Source organism: Acomys russatus, chromosome 13 (genome assembly GCF_903995435.1).
Source record: "Acomys russatus chromosome 13, mAcoRus1.1, whole genome shotgun sequence".
NCBI classification, from domain to species: domain Eukaryota; kingdom Metazoa; phylum Chordata; class Mammalia; order Rodentia; family Muridae; genus Acomys; species Acomys russatus.
Genome location: NC_067149.1, coordinates 5,580,507 through 5,603,805, shown reverse-complemented (window position 1 = coordinate 5,603,805; position 23,299 = coordinate 5,580,507).

Here is a 23,299-nt window from a genome sequence, read left to right as displayed (position 1 = left end):
GCAATGTCCATATAAGCTGAGACAATCAAAGTTGAGAGGAAAAGAATAATTCTAGAACAATAACACCAGACTTCATTTAGAATATGTTAAAAATGCAGACTTCTGTGCCCATACACTGCAGAGGCAATTTAAGAAGTATACAGACAATCCATGCAGTAAGGGTATTTTCAGACTTTCAGGTGATGGGGTCCAGAAACTACTCTAACATAGCTTCAGCAACAGGGACTGTGATGAAGCCTAAAGCCTGGAAACCATAGCACTTATGTCAGACATGACAATGTCTATTGTGGAAGTGTTGTTAAGATCTTCAGTTCAGTACATATTTGTGTATTGTCAGATTCTATGATACAGAAATTGTAGTCCCTGCAATCACCTCAAGATGTCTGGAGATGATCACAAGCTATCAATATCTTCTACAGGGTCCAAGTAATTCCAGTATATGGCTTAATTTGGAGACTACCACAATGGATTTATACCATGCTAAAGTTTTCACAAATTGTCATGAATTTCCAGAGATTAAGATGCCCCTGAAGACAAGGACTAAACTGGTTTGCATGCTGGCCTTGAACATACAAAAATCCACCTTCCACCTTTTTCTGCTTCCCAAGTGCTAGAATTAATACTGTTTGCCACCACATTCAGGTAACAGCTCCAAATTTTAAAAATCACATATTTACCCCTTTGCAGATAATGTTTAATTGATTTACACAACTGGCAATTGAAACATATGAACCCTCCATTTGTCTAGAATGAACAAAAAGAAATAAAACTAGGGAAGGTTAAAAAGGCCCAACCCACTTCAATATACATTATATGTATATATGTATATGTATCTTTGTATTTTCATGTAAATGAGTATTTTATTTGTATGTCATTATACATCTTTGTGCATGCACAGTATATATGCTATCAATTATGGGTGTTATAAGAAGGAAGATCAAAAGATTTTACTTACAAATTTATAAATCATGTTACCTTGATGGTAATAATTTTCTCTGTGAAGACTTCCTATGATTCTAGTGTGCTCTTCCAATAACTAATCAATACAAAATATGAAGTTTTCTTAATAAGTTTAAAGGAAAGCACTATTAAGAGTCTTTTTGTATATTTTTCTGGTTGGTTTTTGACACAACCTTGCATTATCTGGGAAGAGAAACCTCAATTGAGAAAATACCTCTATTATATTGTCTGTAGACAAGACTGTAAGTCATTTTATTGTTTAATGATTGATGGAATTGGCACCCCACTGTGGGTGGAGCCTCGATAGGTAGGTAATCATGAATAATCTAAGAAAACATGCTAAGCAAGCTTTGATGAGCAACCAAGCTGGCAGAGTCCCTTAGTGGCTTCTATATCATTTTCTTCCTTTGGGTATTGAATTTTTTAATTCTTGCCCTGTCTTCTCTTAGTGATGAAATATGACCTGAGAGTTATAAAATGAACTAAACTCTTTCCTCCCCATGTGGCTTTTGATCATGATGGTTCCTTGGTGCAATAGAAAATTCTGACTGAGTTAGATATTGTGACTGGGTTTGTGGAATATTACTGTGGCAGATTTGACCATGCTTTGTTGTTGAACTGAGGAATAACCTTGGAACTTGAGGCTAGAATATTTTTATTTCAACTTATACATTAATTATAATCTTTATTCTTTCATTAATCCTTAAATTGTGTGTGTGTGTGTGTGTGTGTGTGTGTGTGTGTGTGTGTGTGTGTGTGTGTACAAATGTGAATGTCATATCTGTAGTGGAAAGAAAAGTGTGTTGGATCCCCTACAGCTGGAATTACAGGTGGTTGTGAACTGCCCCTCAGAGATGCTGAGAACTAAACTTGGAACCTCTCCAAATATACAGTGAAAGCTCTTAAATATTAGGCATCTCACCAGCTCTGTCTTTACCATTTTGACTTATTTTATAATAAGTTATTACACAGAAACCTATATAATTGTAGGTACAGAGGAAATAAAGAGAAAGCCAAGATATGGGCCAACCCTCAAATTAGTGAGACTGTAGCAATGGCTGAAGGGATCTAAATAAATACAGAAGGTCATTGACTAGAAAGAATTATATTTCCCTGAAAAGAAAATGCCTTGGAGAAAAAACATATTTTTTCTCTGCTCCCTGATATCAAAAGATACTCAAAATCTGGGAAAAATCAAGCAGGCACATGTAGCAGCAAAGAAATCACCTCTGAAAGTTAATACTAAAATATTGGTTGAGAAATGGCGTATGGAAATCCAGAAAGTTAAGTACACCATTTATAAATTACACAACCTGATGATACCAAATGCCAAGACTACCATCATGTTCTGATCTCACACAGTAGCGTTCACTTTCAGGAGACTATTAAAACCATTTATTTTACATTTTTATGTATTGTATAGGTGTACACATGTGTGTGTAAACCTGCCACAGCATGTGTGTAGAGGCCAGATGGCAATTCTGTGAATAAGTTCTTTTCTTCATTCTTTATGTGTTTCCAGGGATGAAACTCAGGTTGCCATGCTTGCTCAGTAATTACCTCCCTCACTGAGCCATCTCTCCATCCCATAGCACACCACTTTTTTTGTATTCCTATACTATTCCCCAGAAGACTTACTGATACTCCCATTCAAGAAGACTTTGATCAAGGAAAAGGGATATCTTTCCTACTTAGTATCTAGTTAGCTGGCTTTATTCTTTGCTTCCAAGTTGTCAGATGCAGGGTTTTAAATAAAAAATAGCTTTGGTGACCTCTGCAGTTTTGTACTGTTAAGGTCAGGGCTGATGAATAATGTATCATCAGTGTATCTATTATTAATTCTTACAGTCAGCCATAAACAGTGAGGACCTAGCCTCATCTCTCCTGCCTCCTCAACTGGAGGCATTAAACCTGCCAGGTGATTTTTTTACATCTCCACAACCTCTTTCTCTGTATGTTTTGTGAAAATATGATTGGAAAACTCACCACAAAATATTTTTGAACTGGGCCCTAGTAGAAGTCCCAGAATAGCGCTTATTTCTAAGGAAATAGAGTTTTAAAGATGCATTGTGATTCAGCTTGCTAGACAATATTCAGAGAACTGGAACATCCTCTATAAACCCCACTAACCACACAGTCCAAAGCACAAACAAATCAAACAGCACTAAAACCACTCTCCTCAATCAACACTATATCCAGGACTGTCATATCTCTACAACAGCTGCACCAGGAAACACTCCTGCATAGAGGCAGAGGGGTTTTCTTTTAAAGTAAGATGCATGAATAAGAGAGAGAGAGAGAGAGAGAGAGAGAGAGAGAGAGAGAGAGAGAGAGAGAGAGAGAGAGAGAGAGAGAAAGAGAGAATATAATAAAACTCTGCAATCTTTTCCAATTTTCTCTCTCCATATTTAATGGTGCCTGGCATTTCTATGTATGACATTTAATATTTGAAAGGGCATAATTTCCTTCAGCGCATGGAGGAGTTTCTGTTATGTTTCTGCAAGATAGAGAAAAAGTCATATCTTGGGATCTACACTGAAATCTTACCAGTCTGTTTGATTGTATGCTTCTCTGCCCTTAATCTGCCCACATTGTACCTCAAGTACATCTACAAATAATATCTACTTTGTATTCTTTTACATTAGCAACAAAATGAGCAATGCTACTCATGAAGGTGGTAAGAGCAGAAACTAGTCTGCTGCTTCTCCAGTTGTGCTCTTCTGAGACCAGGCATCTTGTCAGGTGCCTGGGATAAAGAAAGCTGCCTCAGGGAGGCTGCTGGGAGGTCTCCCTTCTCAGACATAAGAGCACTATTTTACAATATGTCATACATTATTCTGTTTAGTAGAATTTTGCTGAAAAAGAGATTTTATTTGTTTAAAACAAGCAACAATAAAAAACTACTGAATTGAATTCAAGTCATTTCACAAGTAAGGAAAGTTATAAAAGATCAGAGTTTTGCCATTGGCAGAATCTGAACTATTGTTGTTATACTGAGTCTAAGGAAACAAGACAGGAGGCCAACACCAATGATCATTAAATAAAATGCTTGCATAGAAAACTCTACTACATTAATGAAGAGAAACCATCCCATGTCTGCTGTGATCTGTTGAGACACACACAATTTCCTTCTTGTCCAGTAGAAAAAAGTGTGGAAGTCTCTACTTGATTAATGACTAAGAGAAAAGAGTGGATGTGACAAATGTGTCACTATGGTTAGAACAAGAGATTTTATTTTTATTAATTTTTCTTAAAGGAAAAACATGATTTATACCTCATTGTGGATGGAGAGATGGCACAACCCTTAAGCTCACTCAGTTCCCTTGAGATGATCTAGGTTTAGTTTCCAATAACAACACAGCAGCTCATAACCCTCTATGACTACAGTTACAAGGGAGCTGATACCAATTTCAAGCCTTCTTGAGCACAAGGCAAACATAGACATATGTTTATCAAAACACTCATATACATAAATAAGTATAAGTAAATCTTTAAGAAAAATGTCAAATAACCCTCCAAATTGAATGCTTGATACTATGAGAAACAAGCAGAAGATATGTGAATATTTCCGAAGAAAACTTTAGGGTCAATATTATTTTATTGCTTTTCTTAAGATTGGGAACCAAAAACAGAAAAGAAAAAAAAAAAAGACATGAAAGAAAGATATATCCCCAGTTGGTAAGAAGGGTTTCCATTGGAGAAAAGGTGAGAAAAGGTAACTGTGATCAAAATAGTTTGTATGCAGGCATGACTGTCAACAAGTAAATAAAAAATTTGTAGAGTAGTTGGCTCTGAGTTTAGTAAGAATGCTGTTTTGAATTCACCATGTGTCACAGTTCCACAGATCAGAGAGTGGGTGTTTCTGTTAATACATAGTTGGAGAGAACTGAACTAAACTCCAATCAGGGGCTTTTGAATAGCTGCAAAGGCTAAAGACTTGAGGAGAAGTGCAATAGCAGAAGTGCTTGAAGTACTTGATGTTCTATTGCAAGGATCTCAGTTCAAGTTTACTTTTGCCCAGAATCCATGCAAATCCACACAAACAATGTAAAATTCTGGAACCTCAGTGCTCCATGGATGAAGGGAGGCAGAGACCAAAGACTCCCTGAAGGTCTTCTCAACAAGTAAAATGGTATATGCAGCACTAACACAATAGTGAGACACTGTCTTGGGTATCTCATTATTGTGAGAAACACATACAAAGTTGTCCTCTTACCTCCACATGTGCATTGTAGCTCATGCATACTCAACTGAGACAAACTCTTTGTCTTCTCTCTCCCAAATTAGATATTAGAAAAGCCAGGTATAAGAAAGCACTTCATTTTTAAAAAAATATATTTTATTAATTCATTCATATTACATCTCAATTGTTATCCCATCCCTTGTATCCTCTCATTCCTCCCTTCCTTCCATTTTCCCTTTATTCCCCTCCCCTATGACTGTGACTGAGGGGGACCTCCTCCCATTGTATATGATCATAGAGTATCAAGTATCTTCTTGGTAGTTGGCTATCCATCCAAGGAAAATTATTTAAAAAAAAACAAAAAACAAAACATCATTGGTAAACTCTTGCTTTGCTCAGTGAAAACAAAGTACAACCCTGAAAGTGAAGCCTTAAAAACTCCTACTTAAAGTAAATTATATCATTATAAATAAGGTCATATCCTTTTTATTCAAGTCTTATGGGCTAGCCTCTGTAAAAGTCATGCATGAACAAATATGAGAAACATTAACTTTCAAGATCCTTGGTTTGATGGGCATGTAAAACATCTTGTTTTAAAAAGTTTCTGACGGGGTTGAAGACCAGATAGTTTTACAATTACAATGAGTTGTTTAGGAGTTAAGATGTTTTTAGGTATATACAGATGTCTTAAGTTGATAAAGATGAGATATGATAGATATTGATTTACATTCAGAATTTTAGACTCACCAAGATAGGAGAGATGTTTTCTTCGAGGTTGCCAAATACAAATAACCAAAGCACTATGAATGTTACATTTATATAATTCCCGATTGTTTTGTGGTTTTTCTTGCATATCAATATATGTAAAAATATATGTAAAAAATAAAAAAATATTTTTAAAAATTACAAAAAAAGAAAGCATTCCAATAAAATTGTGAATGGTTTCAATGAATGAACAAATTACTATATTAATTTTATCTCAGTTAGGATTTTCATTGTTGTGAGGAAGCACCATAACCAAGAACAACTTGTAGATGAAAAGGTTTGTTTTATTATGGCACTCAAATATATTCCATTGATGAGAGAAATCAGAACACAAATTCCAGGCAGGAACCCAAAGGCAGAAACTGAAGGGGAGGGGCATAGAGATATTGTTCTTTCTATATTTTTCATGGCTTCCTTAGCATGCTTCTATAGGACTCAGGTCTATAGACCCTGTGTGGAATTGCCCACAATGAGCAGTGTCTTCCTACATCAACTAATAATCCAGAAAATGCATTGCAGTTTGCCTATAGACAATATGATGAAGGCACTTTCCTCAAAAATGTTTCCTCTTTTTAGATAACTCTAGCTTGTGTCCTACCTTAACTAATAATCAAGAAAATGCATTGCAGTTTGCCTATAGGCAATATGATGAAGGCACTTTCCTCAAAACTGTTTCCTCTTCCTAGATAACTCTAGCTTGTGTCCTTCCTAAAGATAGATGCTATGAACAGAATTATAACTCTGGACTGCTGATCTCAAGGAACATTTCATCCTTAAAATCAAATAAATAGACCAAGTGTGGTGGTGTATTCCTTTAATTCCAACAGAGACTGGTGGATCTCTGTGAGTTCAAAACCTTACCTAATCTACACAGAAAGTTACAGGATGGCCAGGTCTATATTACAGAGTGACCAACCTCAAAAAAGATTAAGTGTATACACAAGCCACCATGTTTTTTATTTCCTTGAAAACTGATAGTTAACTCATAAGTGTTATGAAATAAGTAAGTTATCCAGAGATCTGTTAGAATATGTTCTGAAAGTAATGCTATTTTATTTTCTTACTTCTCTTATAGCAGATTCAGGATTAATTTTCTTAGCTAACTTTCTGATAATCCAATGGCTTCAAAATGACACTCCTTTTGTGAAGCTGAACTACAAATAAATAAGGTATCTGCACTTTAGACACTTATTGATCATATATGTTAGACATTTCGTAAATATTAAACTCAATGTACATAGATTAAAATATCTTTTTTTAATTTTTTTTATTAATTTATTCTTGTTACATCTCAATGTTTATCCCATCCCTTGTATCCTCCCATTCCTCCCCCCCCCCCATTTTCCCCTTATTCCTCTCCCCTATGACTGTTCCTGAGGGGGATTTCCTCCCTCTGTATATTCTCATAGGGTATCAAGTCTCTTCTTGGCTACCTGCTGTCCTTCCTCTGAGTGCCACCAGGTCTCCCCCTCCAGGGGACATGGTCAAATGTACTTTATCCTAATTTTATGTATGTATGTAGTGGGGAGAAAAGGGGTTAAATCCACTGGAGCTGAGTAACAGGCAGTTGTGAGTTTCCTGTCATCAACCCCAGTAACTGAATTCTGATCCTATGCAAGAATTGTATATGTCCTTAATGGCTGAGCCATTTCTCCAGCATCTTGAGTAAGCTATCTTAAATGATGTATGATCTTCTAGGTAGTCCTTCTGATAAAAAACAAACTTCTCAAGTTTATTCTATCTAATCCAATTGAAAATCAGGTAACCATCTTCTTTGAGATAGGCTGGATGTTGCCAGGAGTTAACCTCCTTCACTGTAAATATATCTTTGAAATAATAAAAACCTCTTTAAATGCCATATTCGGTATGTCTCTGAGGCTTTTGAAGACATTGTCCTTTTACCTAATCTTTCTATAGAATCATATCTATCTGTTACACTTAGGATCTATATTCGTTTGATAAAAATAGACTAGTAATTGATATCACCATGATTTGATCAACTAACAAGTAACTTGTAAAACTTATTTATCCTAAACAGGCTGCAATAGCAATTTCAAAGTACTGGAAGTAAATCTTGTATTATAATTGAGTGGTAGGGGTACAATACCATATATTAGAGTAGAAATATATATATGATTTGTGTGAAAAATATTCATCAATTTGAATTCTATGCCAATGTATCTAAAATTAAACTTATTTTGCACCTGTATACAAAATTTTATACCAGTGAATTATAAATAATGTAACAATTAAGGCATTACATTGAGGAGTGGACCCACTAATCCACTTTTTGTCCAATAAACTCTGTATATTTAAATATTTACCCTTCTTTCTTTTCAGCCCTAATTTCCATGGAGATGGCTTCAAATGTGGCATATCAACCACTGGGCAAAATGGCCTCATTTCTACTACAGACAGAATTATGTCTAAAAATGGGCAAGCTTGGATGCAGGCAGAGTAGACAGCTAATCTCTGCCAAGACAGGGTAAACAAGTCCTCAATAGTTCCTGTCTCACAAATATGTCTCTCAGATATATTGGGCCAGAAGGCTGAAGACGATGCTCCAACATTATAGAGAATTTTGGGTGACTGTTCAGGAAGCAAACCATCTCTGTTATCTTCTCACTTGGAAAGCTGCTAACCTGCACTCCCTGTATACTCAGGTAATTAATTTTACTCCTTCTCAAGTCTCTGATGGGGTTGAAGACAGATACTTTAGTTTTAGAATTAAGTCTAACTGTTTAGGGGTTAAAATGTTTTTAGGTCTAGATAGATGTTTTAAGTTGATACTGAGGAGATATGATAGATATTGATTTACATTCAGAATTTTAGACTCACCAAGATAGGAGTTTTCTTCAAGGCTGCCAAATATTAATAGCCAAAACATTATGAATGTAACATCTATATAATTCCCAATCATTTCATGGTTCTTCTTGCTGTAGGTAGTTTATTGTATATATGTTTAATAATATAAATATATATGTAAAATGCAATTAAAATTGTGAAAAAAATCCTGTAACAACTATTTTTCTTTTATTTGTCTCTCTTTTAGGTGAAGCATTGTCACCAAATGATGTTGGTTTTTCTAACCTTCACAGGACTTTTGATAGATTTTCACTTTTACACCCTTATTTGGCTCATCTACTTATTAATTCAAATAATCCAGTATTCTAACTGTGGGTCTTTTTGAAGGACTTCAGCTCACATTCCTTAGGGAATATGTGAAATAGTTTCTTTAGTTAAAACTAGAAAAACATATTGATTTTCAAAAGAACTGGATGAATAAATTACACATGTAATTCCAAACATGTGTTACAGAGTCATATTTGTAATTCCAAGTATAAAGTTCATATAGATCTGGGAATATGAACTTCATTAGAATAAATTTAAGGTAACCAACCCTGTGTATACTAGTGTTTTGCTATCTTGTCTTAGTTCAGGAATATATTCAACTAAAAGTGTGACCTAAGATATTTTCTATTCCATCTAATATCTTAAAACTTGTTATTCAGGATAAAATCTGTATAAAGAAGTAAAGATTGTGGCTTTGTTTGTGTTTTGTTTTATTTTGATGGGGTTGTTATTGATTGTTTAGACATAGTCCAGGGTCAAAAGAGAATATCTCAGATTTGACCATAGTGAAAGTTTCAGTAGCATTAAAAATGTGTTAATCATGTGGATAATATACACACGCATATTTTCCCATTCCTGTGGACATAAAATAGAATGGAAGAAAAATAATAAGATGAATGTACTCAATTCCATTAACAAAAGAGATAAAAATAAGTATATAATAAACTTTGATATTAAAGGGTAAGTAAGGAAGATTATACCTTAAAGGAAAGGGTTGTAACTCTAGGGATTAGAAGTTACTAACACAAAATGTCAGCAGTTCTTGGAGACATAATGAGGAAAAACACATGCGATGATCTATGAGACTGTAAGAAGAAGTATCTGAGTTAGTACAGTTAAATGACCTTTCCTCAACCATTGTCTCAAGACCCAGTTTAAGAATAGAGATTGAATCTCAGGACTTTAGCTATGGCTTAACAGCTCTAAGACTTTCTGACTGAATGTTCTTCTCTCTGTGATGGGCCATCAAAGCCTGGATCTTCAGCCAACATAGCTGGCTGATAACAGAAGGCTGTGTATCAGAAGAAGGAAATAGAGTCTCTCAGAGGACAACTATTTTTTAATGGATGAGTAGTATTCTATGTGTAAATGTACCACAGTTTCATTATCCATTCTTCCACTGATGGACATCTAGGTTGTTTCTAGTTCCTCACTATTATGAATAAAGCTGCTATGAACATTGTTGAGCAAATGTCCTTGTTGTATGGTTGATCAACTTTCAGATATATGCTCAGGTATAGCTGGGTCTTGAGGTAGCACTATTCCAAATTTTCTGAGAAAGGGCCAGACCGATATCCAAAGTTTGTACAAGTTTGTACTCTCATTAGCAATGGAAGAGTGTTCCTCTTTCTTCACGTTCTCTCCACCATGTGCTGTCACTTGAATTTTTATCTTAGATTTCACCCAGTAGGGGATCAGGACAGGTGCTAGAACTTGGTGCTGGATTCTCAGCAGTGCGCTAAGGGTGCTATGGAAGAACGAGGACATGGAAGGACCAAGAGATTTCAGGAACCCTACAAGAAGACCAGCAAGACTGGCAGTTCTGGACCCAGGGAGGCTTGCAAAAAATGTTGCACCAATCAAGGACAATCCATGGAAAGAATCTAGACCTCCTGCTCAGATATAGCTAATGGACAGTTCATTCTCCCCATTGTGAGAAGAGCAGGAACTGACTCTGACCTGAACTCTAGGGTTCCTGATTAAATCAACTCCCCTTGGCAGGGAGGCCATGCAGGCACACAGTGGAAGAGGATTGGGCATGGAAATGGTAAGATACAAGAAACAAGTGAGGGAAAACAATTAGGATGTAATACGAACAAATCATAATGAAAAATATAGATAGAAAATGGAATATATGCACGCATGCGCACACACACACACACACACACACACACACACACACACACACGCGCGCGGCAGAAATGGTGAGGAATTCCTGAAGAGGATTTTGATTTGTTTGTTTGTTTGTTTTTTGAGACAGCATTTCTCAGTGTGGCCATGGCTGCCCTGGAACTCACTCTGTATCCCAGGCTGGCCTCAAATTCACAAAGATCTGCCTGCCTCTGCCTCCTGAGTGTTCAGGTTAAAGATTTACAACATTACCTTTAGGCAGATTTTGCTATCTAAGGTTCAACAAAAAGTGGTTATCTGGAGAATATATAATTATTTCCATGTCAAACATATGTCACAGCCTCTGTATTCCATACAGCTTCCAAGAAGACATTAAGATGTAAAAATTTGTCTATAAGGCCAATCTGTGGATTTGTCCTAAAAACAAATAGAAACTGAATTTAACTTAGGAGTCACTGTAGCAAACTCAAAAGTAATCTTCAGATCATTTTTATACTTAAATACTTCCTTACTGTTATGTATATCCTTGGCTATTTTCTTAGAAAATATTAGTTTAAAATATTTTAAACACCGGGAGGAAAACAGGGAATTAAGACATCCCAGAAGATAAATCTCAGAAAGTTTTCTCTGAATCAATACATTTATAAATTTCTAAAGTTTTAAAATCAATAAAACAATATTATATATCATTTTATTTTTATCTAATTTTTACATTTGACATACAAAGCTATATTTTAGAGTGAGTTAAGTATTGCAGTACAACAGAAGTTCTGATATTTTCTTTTTCTGTTACATAACGCAATCCTATTGTGATTTTGCAGTTTGTGTTCTTATATTATATATGATAAAATCATTTTTCCTCTACTACTTGGAAATGAAATCTTCCATTACTATAGTCACTCTTGTCGCAGACGTTGAGGTACTCTTGTTGGAGCTTCAGACATTCAGCCATAAGGAAGATCTGGCCCTTCTGTAGGGTGATGGCCCCTAAACTTTCATACCAAAAGCCAGTACTTCTGATGATAGAGTTCTGTTTCCACATCAAGGCCCAGGGTGTGGCTAAGGAGTTGCAGCATCTTTTTATATGTGATCCACATCTGGTTATAAAGTTTGATAACAAATGTTCATTTCCTAAGAGGTGATAATATTCATGACATCAAGCACTTATTATCTGGTACAGTGATTTGCGTTCAATTATCCTGAGCCCTAACCAGTTTCTCATTGATTTACCAATGGTATCCATTCATTGATTCATTAATTCATTGATTGATTGCTTCATTCATTCATTTACAAAGGAAATATTTTAACCCTCTACCCAAACATCTAAGTTAATATAATAGAAACTCTACTCAGTCATTATAAGTTTCGGTTCCAACTGTGATGAAATAATTTTTTCACCTTCTTTTCTGTCCTCAGTTTTGCTCTGACTTCCCTAATCATGTCTTCATATGATAAATGGAGTAGCCTTTACCTTAGAAAGTTAGTTTCACAGAGTTACTTTTATTTTTAGATGACAGTTTTTCCCTTCAATTGCTCTGTGTTTCCTTCATGACCTCTCTTGGACTCGAATTTTTCTATTTACCACCATTCTCCAGCTGTTTCTCAGAGGAAAACACACTATTATATTTCTGATCTCATTTTCCATTCTTTCACTTTGCATATTTTATTGCTTAGGAGTGTACCTCCTTCTATTTACCCAGTTACCACTTCTTTTTTGTACTTTTGAGATTAGTTTTGTGAGATGGTCACCACTCGAGATTAGAGATCTGATGAACTGGACACTTTCCGGTTCCCTGTCCTTTCTTCTCAGCACGCTATCATGTCTCACATAAGCAGCTATTTACTTGTCTCATCCAGGCCTCCTTGAAGGTGGAACTAGTACTCCATAGAAATGTTTCTGAAACTGATATTGATGCTTGTCATACCTTAATCAAGTAATGGGGCAATCGTGATATAATAACAACCCACAGTTAGACTTGGGCTTAAAAGCCACCTAGGCATTTGCACTGCAGGCCTCTTTGCATCACCCATCAGAGGAAGTGCGATTTCATCAGCATGGATCTGTGTTCTCAGATAATACTGTTGCCTAGGAAACCCCTCTGTGTCCAAAATAATTGTGCTTTTTGTTGATTCCTAAAGTCCCATCAACAAAAACATAAAATGTAAATAACCAAAATGAAAATTCAGTTTAAAGAGGAAATGGTAATGTATATATATATATATTTTCTCCACATCCTATTGTGTCACTTTCTTTTCTCTCTCTCTCTCTCTCTCTCTCTCTCTCTCTCTCTCTCTCTCTCTCTCTCTCTCTCTCTCTTTCCTTCTTTCTTTCTTCCCTTTACATCCTGATCATAGCCCCTCCCTCCTTTCTTCCAGCCCCAATTTTCCTCCCTCTTCCTCCTATTCCCCCTTGCCTACTTCTGAGAAAATCGGAGACCCTTACCACCAATTCACCCCAGCACATCAAGTCATATCAGGACTGAGGACACCTCTTCCACTGAATCCCAGCAAGGCAGCATCATAAAAGGGAAGTGATAAAAAAAAATAAGCCACAAAGTCCATTTCAGAGGTCGCCCCTGCACACATTACTAGGGGACCCACATGAAGATAGAGCTACCCATCAGCTACATATGTGTTGGGGGCCTAGAGCCAGTCCATGCTTGGTCCATGATTGGTGCTTTAGTTTCTGTAAGCCCCCCTGGGCCTAGGTTAGTTGACTCTGTTGGTCTTCTTGTGGAATTCTTAAACTCCTTAGGGTCCTTCTCTCCTTCTGCCCACTCTTCCACAAGACTTCCTGTGCTCTGCTTAATGTTTGGCTTTTAGTCTCTGCATAAGCTTTTATCTGCTGCTGAGTGGAGCCTCTCAGAGGACAATTATGCCATACTCTAGTCTGCGAGAATAGCAGAACATTGCTAATAGTGTCAGAGGATGGCTTTTTCCCATGAGGTGGGTCTGTTGAGACATATTGTGTTATTTTCTAAAGTTGATTTATTTGTACTGAAGAAAAATGGGTGTGTCAAAATGGGGCTTTATATATATATATGTGTGTGTGTGTGTGTGTGTGTGGGTGTGTATTGTCATTCTTCCTTTTACATTACAGGTCATTTGCACATGTATTGTGGATTACAGTTTAGTGTTTTTAGAGGATTACTGTGTGAGAAGGAATGAGTCTCTTTGTTTATATCTGTTTCTTGTACTTTTTCTTCAACTCTTTTCCTTCTGTTTCTTTGTTTTGTCCTATTCTTATGTGTTAGTGTTTGTCTTGTTATATTTTATTTCATTATTATCCATTGGAAGCCTATTCTCTAATAGGTGACAGAAATAAGGGTAAAAATGTCTGAATAAACTCAAAACAGAATTACCATTTGGCCCATACACTCCTGAGCATATGTCACAAGAATTCTATTACTGCCATGGAAATACACATCCATTCATGGTCAATTATTGTTTTATTTTATGGTGTTAAGATTGATTTGTTTATATTATGTGTGCATGTTTGTGTGTGTCCTAGGGAAACATTCACATGGCAAAAATGAACATTTGAAGATCAGAGGTTAATGTCAGGTGTCGCTCATTTTATGTCTTGTTTTGAGTAAGTCCCTTGTTGTATACTCCAGCTTAGATGTCTGCAAGCTTTTGAGGAAGATTATGTTGCCTTTCCCATATCGCAGGCACAGGAATTCTGCAATTATAAATGTGTGTTACCATGCCTACTTTTATGAGGCTTCTTGGACTGCAAACTCACGTCCTCATACGTCCAAGGCAAGTGATTTACCAACAAAGCCTCCTCCCTACTACCCACATCCAGGTTTATTGTGCTTGTATTTATAGCAACAAGAAAATGGAATCAGCTTAGATGTCTTTCAACAGAGAAATGCATAGTGAAAATGTGGTATAAAATGGTTCTGAGGATTGTTGGTGGTGTTCTTATTTTGACCTCTTCTGATTTTGATGTCTCTGGTTGGAGCACGTGCCCAGTGCCTGCTTGGGCACTGAGAATTCTGTGCATTTGCTGGGTGCCTAAAGGTCAGATCCACTAGTGTTCTCGACGTTGGTGCCTGCTTGGTGCTAGAACCAAAAGATGCTGGTGTTTTTGAAGGTCATTTTGCACCCCTAGGAGTTCAAAAGCTGCCAGCCAGTCATGTGTGTAGTGTTAGCACTGGTTCCCAGTGGCTGCTTGGACACTCCCCGGAGCTTTCTGTGGCTTTTCTGGGTGATCTGAGGTCAGATTCGCTTGTATTCCCTACTGTTGTGTCTGCTCAGTGCTAGAATCCATTAGATAAAATTGTATAGACTTCAAATTTATGATTATTCTTCATACACATTAAATATATTTCTACTCTAATATGAAATATTGTACCCATCCAACTCAATTATAATATAAGGTTTACTTCTAATACCTTGAAAGTGGAATTACTGGCTGTTTAGGATAATTAAGTAATACAAGCTAATTGTTAGTGGTCAAATCATGGTCATGCCAATTAGCAGTTTATTTTTATCACAAGAATACACATCCTAGGTTTAAGAGGTCGATATGATTCTATACATATATAAGGTAAAATAGTTAGATACGGTCTTCAGATGCCACAGAGACCTACAGAATATGTATTTAAAGATGTTTTATTATTATTTTAAAGATTCTTTTACAACAAGACAGATTAACTCCTGGCAACATCCAGCCTACCTCAAAGAAGATGATGAACATATAAGAACTTCCTTTTGGAGATGGCATCAAATGCAGGAAAACAGCTACTGGGCAAAATGTCCTTGTTTCTGCTATAGACAGAATTCTGCCTAAAAATGGGCAAGCTTAGATGCAGGCAGAGTCAACGGCCAAACTCTGCCTATGCAAGGTAAGCAAGTCCTCAGTGATTCCTGCCTCACAAAAGATGTCTGTCAGATATATTGGGCTAGAAGGCTGAAGATGATGTTCCAATGATATAGAGAGTTTTGGGCCACTGTTCAAGCAGCAAACTCTCTCTGTCATTTTTTCATTTTGGAAACTGCTAACCTGCACTTCTGGTTTACTCAACTAATTAAGTGTTATTCCTTCTCAAGTATTTGATGCTGTTGAAGACCAGATAGTTTAGTCTTACAATAAAATTTAGTTGTTTAGGAGTTAAGATGTTTTTAGGTCTAGATAGATGTTTCAAGTTGATAATGATGAGATGTGATAGATAATGATGTGCATTCAGAATTTTAGACTCACCAGAATAGGAAAGATATTTTCTTCAATGTAGCCAAATACAAATAGCCAAAACACTATGAAGTAATGTTTATCTAATTCCTGAATGTTTTATGGTTCTTCTTGTAGTAGGTAGTTTATTTCATATATGTGAAATGATATAAATGTATATGTAAAAAAGGAAACCAATAAAAAAGAAAAAATGATATCCTCTCTAATGTGCATATACTAGTTTCTAATTTTTATATAAGTTCATATATGTTGGGGTGAGTGAGTATGTATTGAGACCAGGAAACTAGGAATGGGATTATGGAAATGGAAAAAATAGTCTTCAAGTGAAAAAAAAAAGGGATGAAATATAACTCATATTAGTAGCATGAAAGTGAAAGGGGAAATATTGGGTGGCAGAATGTAAGTAGAGATGGAAGGCAGAGAGGTGAATAGAAGGATAAACAGACAAAGAGGAACAGATAATTCTCAAAGTAAAATTGTCATAAGGAAGCTATTCTTTCAAAATTTAATTAAACATTAAATAGATGATATTACCATATATGCCAAATAAATAATTATAATACTGAACTTATTACAAGAAAAAATGGTGATTTGAGTTGGATTGGACATGAGAGGCCATGATGGCAAAAAGACCTGATATTTATTATTTTCCTTCATTAGACTCTGTCTTATATGTTTGCTTCTTGGCGTCTTGGTGGCTTCTCACATTTTAACAAAGACAAATAAAGCTGCTATGCATTCATGTGTAAGTGGTTATCTTAAGCTATGTTTTTAACTCCTTTTGATAAATACCAATGAACGAGAATGGCTTGTGATAAGAATATGGTCTGGTGCCTCACATTTGATCATGTCCCCTGGAGGGGGAGACCTGGTGGCACTCAGAGGAAGGACAGCAGGTTACCAAGAAGAGACTTGATACCCTATGAGCATATACAGGGGGAGGTAATCCCCCTCAGGAACAGTCATAGGGGAGGGGAATAATGGGAAAATTGGGGGGGGCGGGAGGGAAGAATGGGAGGATACAAGGGATGGGAAAAACTTTGAGATGTAACAAGAATAAATTAATAAAAAAAAAGAATATGTTTATATAAGAAATTGTCAAAATCTCTTACAAAATGGCTGTACCAAATTGAATTTCTGCCATCAACAAGAAAAACCACCTGTTGCTTCCTATCTTTGTGAGATTTTGTTGTTTTCAAACAATTTTAATCATGCACAATTTATCCATTGTCATCACTAATGAGTGCCACAGGCTCTTTTATAACTTTAGCAATAGCTCTATTTTTCTTTTTTCTAGATAAGAATTACTGATATAAACAACCATGCCATTAGCCCCATTCATGCTTAGCATCCAAGCAGAGCTATGCCTCACTTTTAAAACTTTGCTAAAAGTTTAGCAATACAACCTAAGCCTGTAACTAGTCTTTCCAAATTATATTAATACAAAGCCCAGGATATTCCATGGAATACCTATGCACCACCACCACCACTGCAAGACATAAAACACCAAACTGTTTTGAAAGTAATTCTAATTCTCATTGATTTAATTTTCCTTTACCTTGACAATATATAAAAGGAAGTAACTTTCATATGTTTATTTTTCAATTGTCTATAGTCTGCCCTGATATGGTCTCTCTTAGGTTCAATGGACCAGTTTTCAAAATCATGGCTCATATAATTATTGAGTGCTTTATGCATTTTCAATAATTCTCTTTGGCAAGATATGTGTTTGGCAACGTTTTTCCTCATAGGTAGCATGTCTTTTTACTCTCTTCACAGAAATTTCAAAAGAATTGATATTGGAAATTCAATTTATTTATTCCTTCTTTTATGACTATTGCTTTTTGTAAAACTTTATCACCAAACACAAGATTGTCTAAATTTTCTTACTATTTTTAAGGTGGTGGTTGTGTGTTTACATTGTTTTCCCTCTTTTTATTGTTCATATTGATGCCTTAAAATAAATTAGAGAGTATTCAAGTAAGATATATTTTTTTGACTGTAGGTAGATTTTATTTTATTATACATTAAACATGTTAATATTTGCCAGCATTTTTTCTATTTTTTTACAGGATGCATTCAGTGAGATTAATTTTATTAATTTTTTGTTTGTTTTTTACAGTCATAGGGGAGGGGAATAAGGGGAAAATGGGAGGGAGGGAAGAATGGGAGGATACAAGGGATGGCATAACCATTGAGATGTAACAAGAATAAATTAATAAAAAATTTTAATAAAAAAACCAAAGTAAGATATAATTTTAATGATAAAGGAACCGAAAGGAATAATTACAAATCCTGTACAGTGGTGGTACATGCCTTTAATCCCAGCACTTGGGAGGCAGAGGCAGGCGGATCGCTGTGAGTTCAAGGCCAACCTGGTCTACAAAAGCAGTCCGGAACAGGCAAGGCTACACAGAGATACCCTGTCTCGAAAAACAAAAACAAAAACAAACAAACAAAAAACCTAAATCCTGTACAGTGATTAGGCAACTGATGCATGTGTCTTAGCTTGTATCAGATCCATTCAAGTTGACAACCAGAAGTAATGATCACAATTGGTAATGAAATTAAAATGTATTTATTGATGAATTTTCCTATTGTGCTAGTTGAGGCTATCTGCATTACTGATAGAAATGAGATGTGCTCAAAGCTTATGTTCTTTCTTGTTTCATAGAAGGCAACTTCCTATCTTTTCCTCTCTCATCATTTACCTTTGGAAATCTCCAGAAAATGAATCCCTGTGTCCTTGTTTACTGACAGTTGCTATGTGCTTTAAACAACCCAGCAGTTTGTTGAAGCATCAGATCTTTATAGTAAAGAGAAATAATGAGGATGACACACACCGGTCAAAATATGATAAAAGAGATGTGTGCAGGCTTGAAGGTACAGTGGCCTCAGTTAATGGTGTCTCTTCTGCTTTGAAATCTCTGAATTCACTGTGAAGCTAACCCATGAAAAATGCTGAGAAAAACTGAGAAAGAAATGAATGTGGTAGAAAAACAGTTTCTTAATAATATGTAAATTAATATAAGGGTAGAAGTAACAATAATCTCAAGAGAATGCATAAAAATAAAGAGAGGAAGACAGTTGGGTTGCTGATATTTTTACCTTATTACATATAGAAGTGTAATGTGGCAGATTTAAAAACTAAACTTACTATTTATTATGTTTTGCATACTACCTTTTTTGAATTTGGCCAAGCTTTTGCAACTTCTTCAAAGTTGGAAGTAGTGTCCTATGATTATAAATGATAGAAAAACCCATTTAATGTGTGATTTATCTTACCTGATATTATTTGATTTGGGGATTCAGTAGTCATGTAAGTTAAATGACTGTCTTAAAGAAGCCACTGGGAAAGAACAAAGGGAGAGACAAAAAGAAACAGAGGGAAATGTGTCTGCTGTTTCTTCCCTGAATCTATCAACTTAACTACTGTCATGAAGTGGCTTTGTATTTTATAAGTAAAAGAGGTTTATATAGTTTTTACTTTTGGAGGCTGCAGTCCAGAGCTTCGCAGGAATCAACTTAATTCCCTTTGGAGGAAGTAAATCTGTAAAATATCCCATAATTATATAAAGTTCTTTTGAGGTCAGCACCCAAAGTAACATAGATTACCCTCTATTGGATTCCCCTCAGAAGGTTTCATGTCACCTCCAAACACTGCACACCAAGCACCAATATCTTCATCGATAAAATCTTTGCAAGTACACTCATACCACCAACAAGCCCCACCAGCACCAGCTCCTACGGACTTCTCACCCCAAGCTCTACCACAAAAGAATGAAAACCTTGACCTAAGGTATCATTCGAATGCAGGTATGTGAAAACTGAACACAGAAAACTTCTAATCAGCAAGATATCTCAGATCCAGTTGGTAAAAGCAGTTTTTACAAACCTAAGCACCAGAGTTCAAACTCTGGAGCCCATGTAAATGTAATAAGAGAGAAACCCCAGAATACTGAGCTCTGGCCTCCACATGTGCCATGGCACCCATTGTACAGAGATTCTACTACGATTACAACAACAACTAAAGAACAACAGTCATAATGTACTTTATGTTTTATCAGGGATGTACTACATGAACAAAGGATTATTGTTTACAGAAGCAATAGTAGGCAATAATTATTATGCACTATATATTGTTTTATTTAATGATGGTCCTTCAAATCACAGTTTCTGATCCTGGGGTCCTGGGATTGCATGCCTGTACATAATTCACTTCTTTTCTGAAAGTATGTATGCCAAGAACAGTAAGGTATAATCCTCATGATTAGAGACCTTTTTTCTGGCTTTGGTGAAGCAACTGCAATATTTTGGTGGTAGCTAATTTTAATTGTCAATGACACAATTTAGAATTATCTGAGAAGAAATTCTCAATGATGGATTGCTTAAACCAGTTCTGTCTTTGAGCGTGTCTGTAGAGAATTAGCTTGATCGCCAATTAAGCCTAAGAAAGGGACCAGCATTCCCTGAGTTTGAATCCTGAGCTTTTTCAAAGAAGACAAAGATATGACCCAAGCATGATGTGTTCATCCTGTCTCTGCTTTTACCCATGGATATGATGTGACTGGCAGGTTCAAATCCCTGCTGCCATGGCTTCCCCACAAAGATGGATTGCAACAACCTGCACCCATGAGCTAAAGAAATCACTTCCTTCAGTGTTTTTGTTGGAATTTTTTTTTAACACCAATAGGAAAGAAAACTAGCACAATTGGAACAATTAAGGTGCAAATGAACATTCAGCTCATGAGCCTATGAGGAAGTGAATTCTCTAATAACTATGAGTGCATAATGACTTGGGAAACAGATCCCGCCCTGGTTCAACTTCTAAGGCAGAATTGTGGATAAAATTGACACTGAAGAATCAGCTTCCTGGTCTTTAGAAACTGAAATATTGAATGGTAATTAGTTTAACCAATTGTATTGCATATCTTTGTTCAGTTTTGTTGTTGTTGTTGTTTTAATGCAGTGGATAACCAATCTATCTGCTTAGATAAAGCTGAGGCACAAAGATGCTTATTATCTTAGTCACTACTCTAACTCAGTTAAAGACAATGCCCAAGGCAATTCTTACAAAGAAAGCAGTTAAACAGGAGCTTGCTTACCGTTTTGGGAAGCAGACAACCCTGATTCTGGATAAGGTGCTGAGAATTTTACATCCTGTTTCACAGGCAGCAGGCACACACACACACACACACACACACAGAGAGACAGACAGACAGACAGACAGACAGACAGACAGACACAGACAGACAGACAGAGATTGTGAGACAGAGATACACAGACACACAGAGACAGACAGAGAAAGAGATTGACTGAGCCTGATATGGGCTTTTTAAACCTCAAATCTCATCCACAGTAACAAATCTTCTCAGATAAGGCCACATGTGCTAATTCTTCTCAAACAGGTCCAGGAAACATGGACCAAGCATTCTCAAATATAAGTATAAGAGGCCATTCTCATTCAAACCCTGAGACCTACCAATCTAGAAGCTCAAAATAACCTGAACTACCTCCCACTTCTCTATTATTTGCAGAAACTAAGGAAGATGTTTCATAACATACGAGAAACTTTGTAGGAAAGTACTGAATTCTCATAACCCTGTTGCATACTGATAAGCCAATTCAGAGTTAAAATAACTAGAACTTATTGTGCATATATCTTATTTATTGGGGTTGATTTGAGGTCATATGTGGCCATATTGTTCATTTATATATTCATTCCTTTATTTACTTCTTTATTTATTCACATGTGTGTGTGCATGTGCACATGCAATAGTAAATATGTGGACCTGGGTAAAACTCACAGTTGTGGCAAGACTCCTTATCCAGTGGACTTTCTCAGCATTCTTATATTCCATTTTTGATGCAAGGTTCTATTATCTGAATTTTCCTAGAGCATTCATTCCATTGAATCCTGTTGGACAACATAAGCCTTTCATTGGATCCTTCTTACAGAGATCGGCAGCATAAGAGCTTTTCCCATAAAGGTAGATTAACATGCTCAATCAATAATGAAATCTATATGTCAAGGTTCTGCTGTTACTTATGGAGTTCATTAGAGACAATAGAACTTGATCACTTGATTGACACCAATCCTTTCCCTGAAACTTTGAAATGCCCTCACTCCTGGGTCCACCCTGGTAAAACTGCCATGTACCCACAGCCTTATAGCCCTGCACTGAACACGATGTCATAGTGTAACTGAAAGTCTCATTATTTGCAAAATCTAACACTGGTTCAAGATATGGCAGGAGAAAAATGCTATCCCAGATTTATTCTGGCATTGGTTGTATTTCTGTCTCTTTCTAGAAGTCCTCATGTGTGATGCTACCACTGAGTGACTTTCCTCAATTAGTGTTGTATCGTAAAACAAAAGCCAGTTCAGCCAAGAATTGAGTTCTTGTGGCTACATAGCCAGATCAATATTGCCTGCAGTACTATTTCAACTTGTACTAATCAGCCTCATATGGTCAAAACCTTAGGTGGTTGATATGTAAAAGAAAAATCTCTCAAGTGCTCTTTTCTCATTAAGGAATCAACATTACAATGTGCATTTGAATGTATCAGCATCTTGATTTGGCTAGACTAAAAACTGACATATTACTGCCCACCAGGAAGAAATCTTTAGTAACTATCCTTAAATAGATGAAAAATAAAATAATCAGATAAGATATCTCTGGGTTGAGCAAAAATGACTGTGTCCAAGCACATGATACAGAAGGCATTGCTTCCCACTGAAAGTTTGAAGCCTAGAAGAGATTTTAAGTTAGCTGGTACTTTTTACAAACTGAAGAGGAAATGATTTAATGTGGTGTGAGGATGGTGATATGGACATGATGGTTTAATTCTTTTAGCAGCATTATCTCTGTGTGACCACACAGCAACTAAAGGTCTTAATTTCAGTGTGTGTGTATGTGTGTATGTGTGTGTGTGTGTGTGTGTGTGTGTGTGTGTGTGTGTGTGTGTGTGTAGGCATGCATGTCTGCACATGTGGGTAGCCTGTGTGTACGCACCAGGAAATTATCAAATTGTCTATTTCCTTGCCTTCTGGAGTACACTTTATCCACAATATTTTACCTTCTGTATACCAGAGATGGTTATAAAATAGCAGTGGTCAGTGACATGATTCTGGAAACAAGCTGTTTATAAAGTTACAAACCAATAAGCCTTATTGAATAGGGGATGGCAGCCAATGCTGTAGGACACAA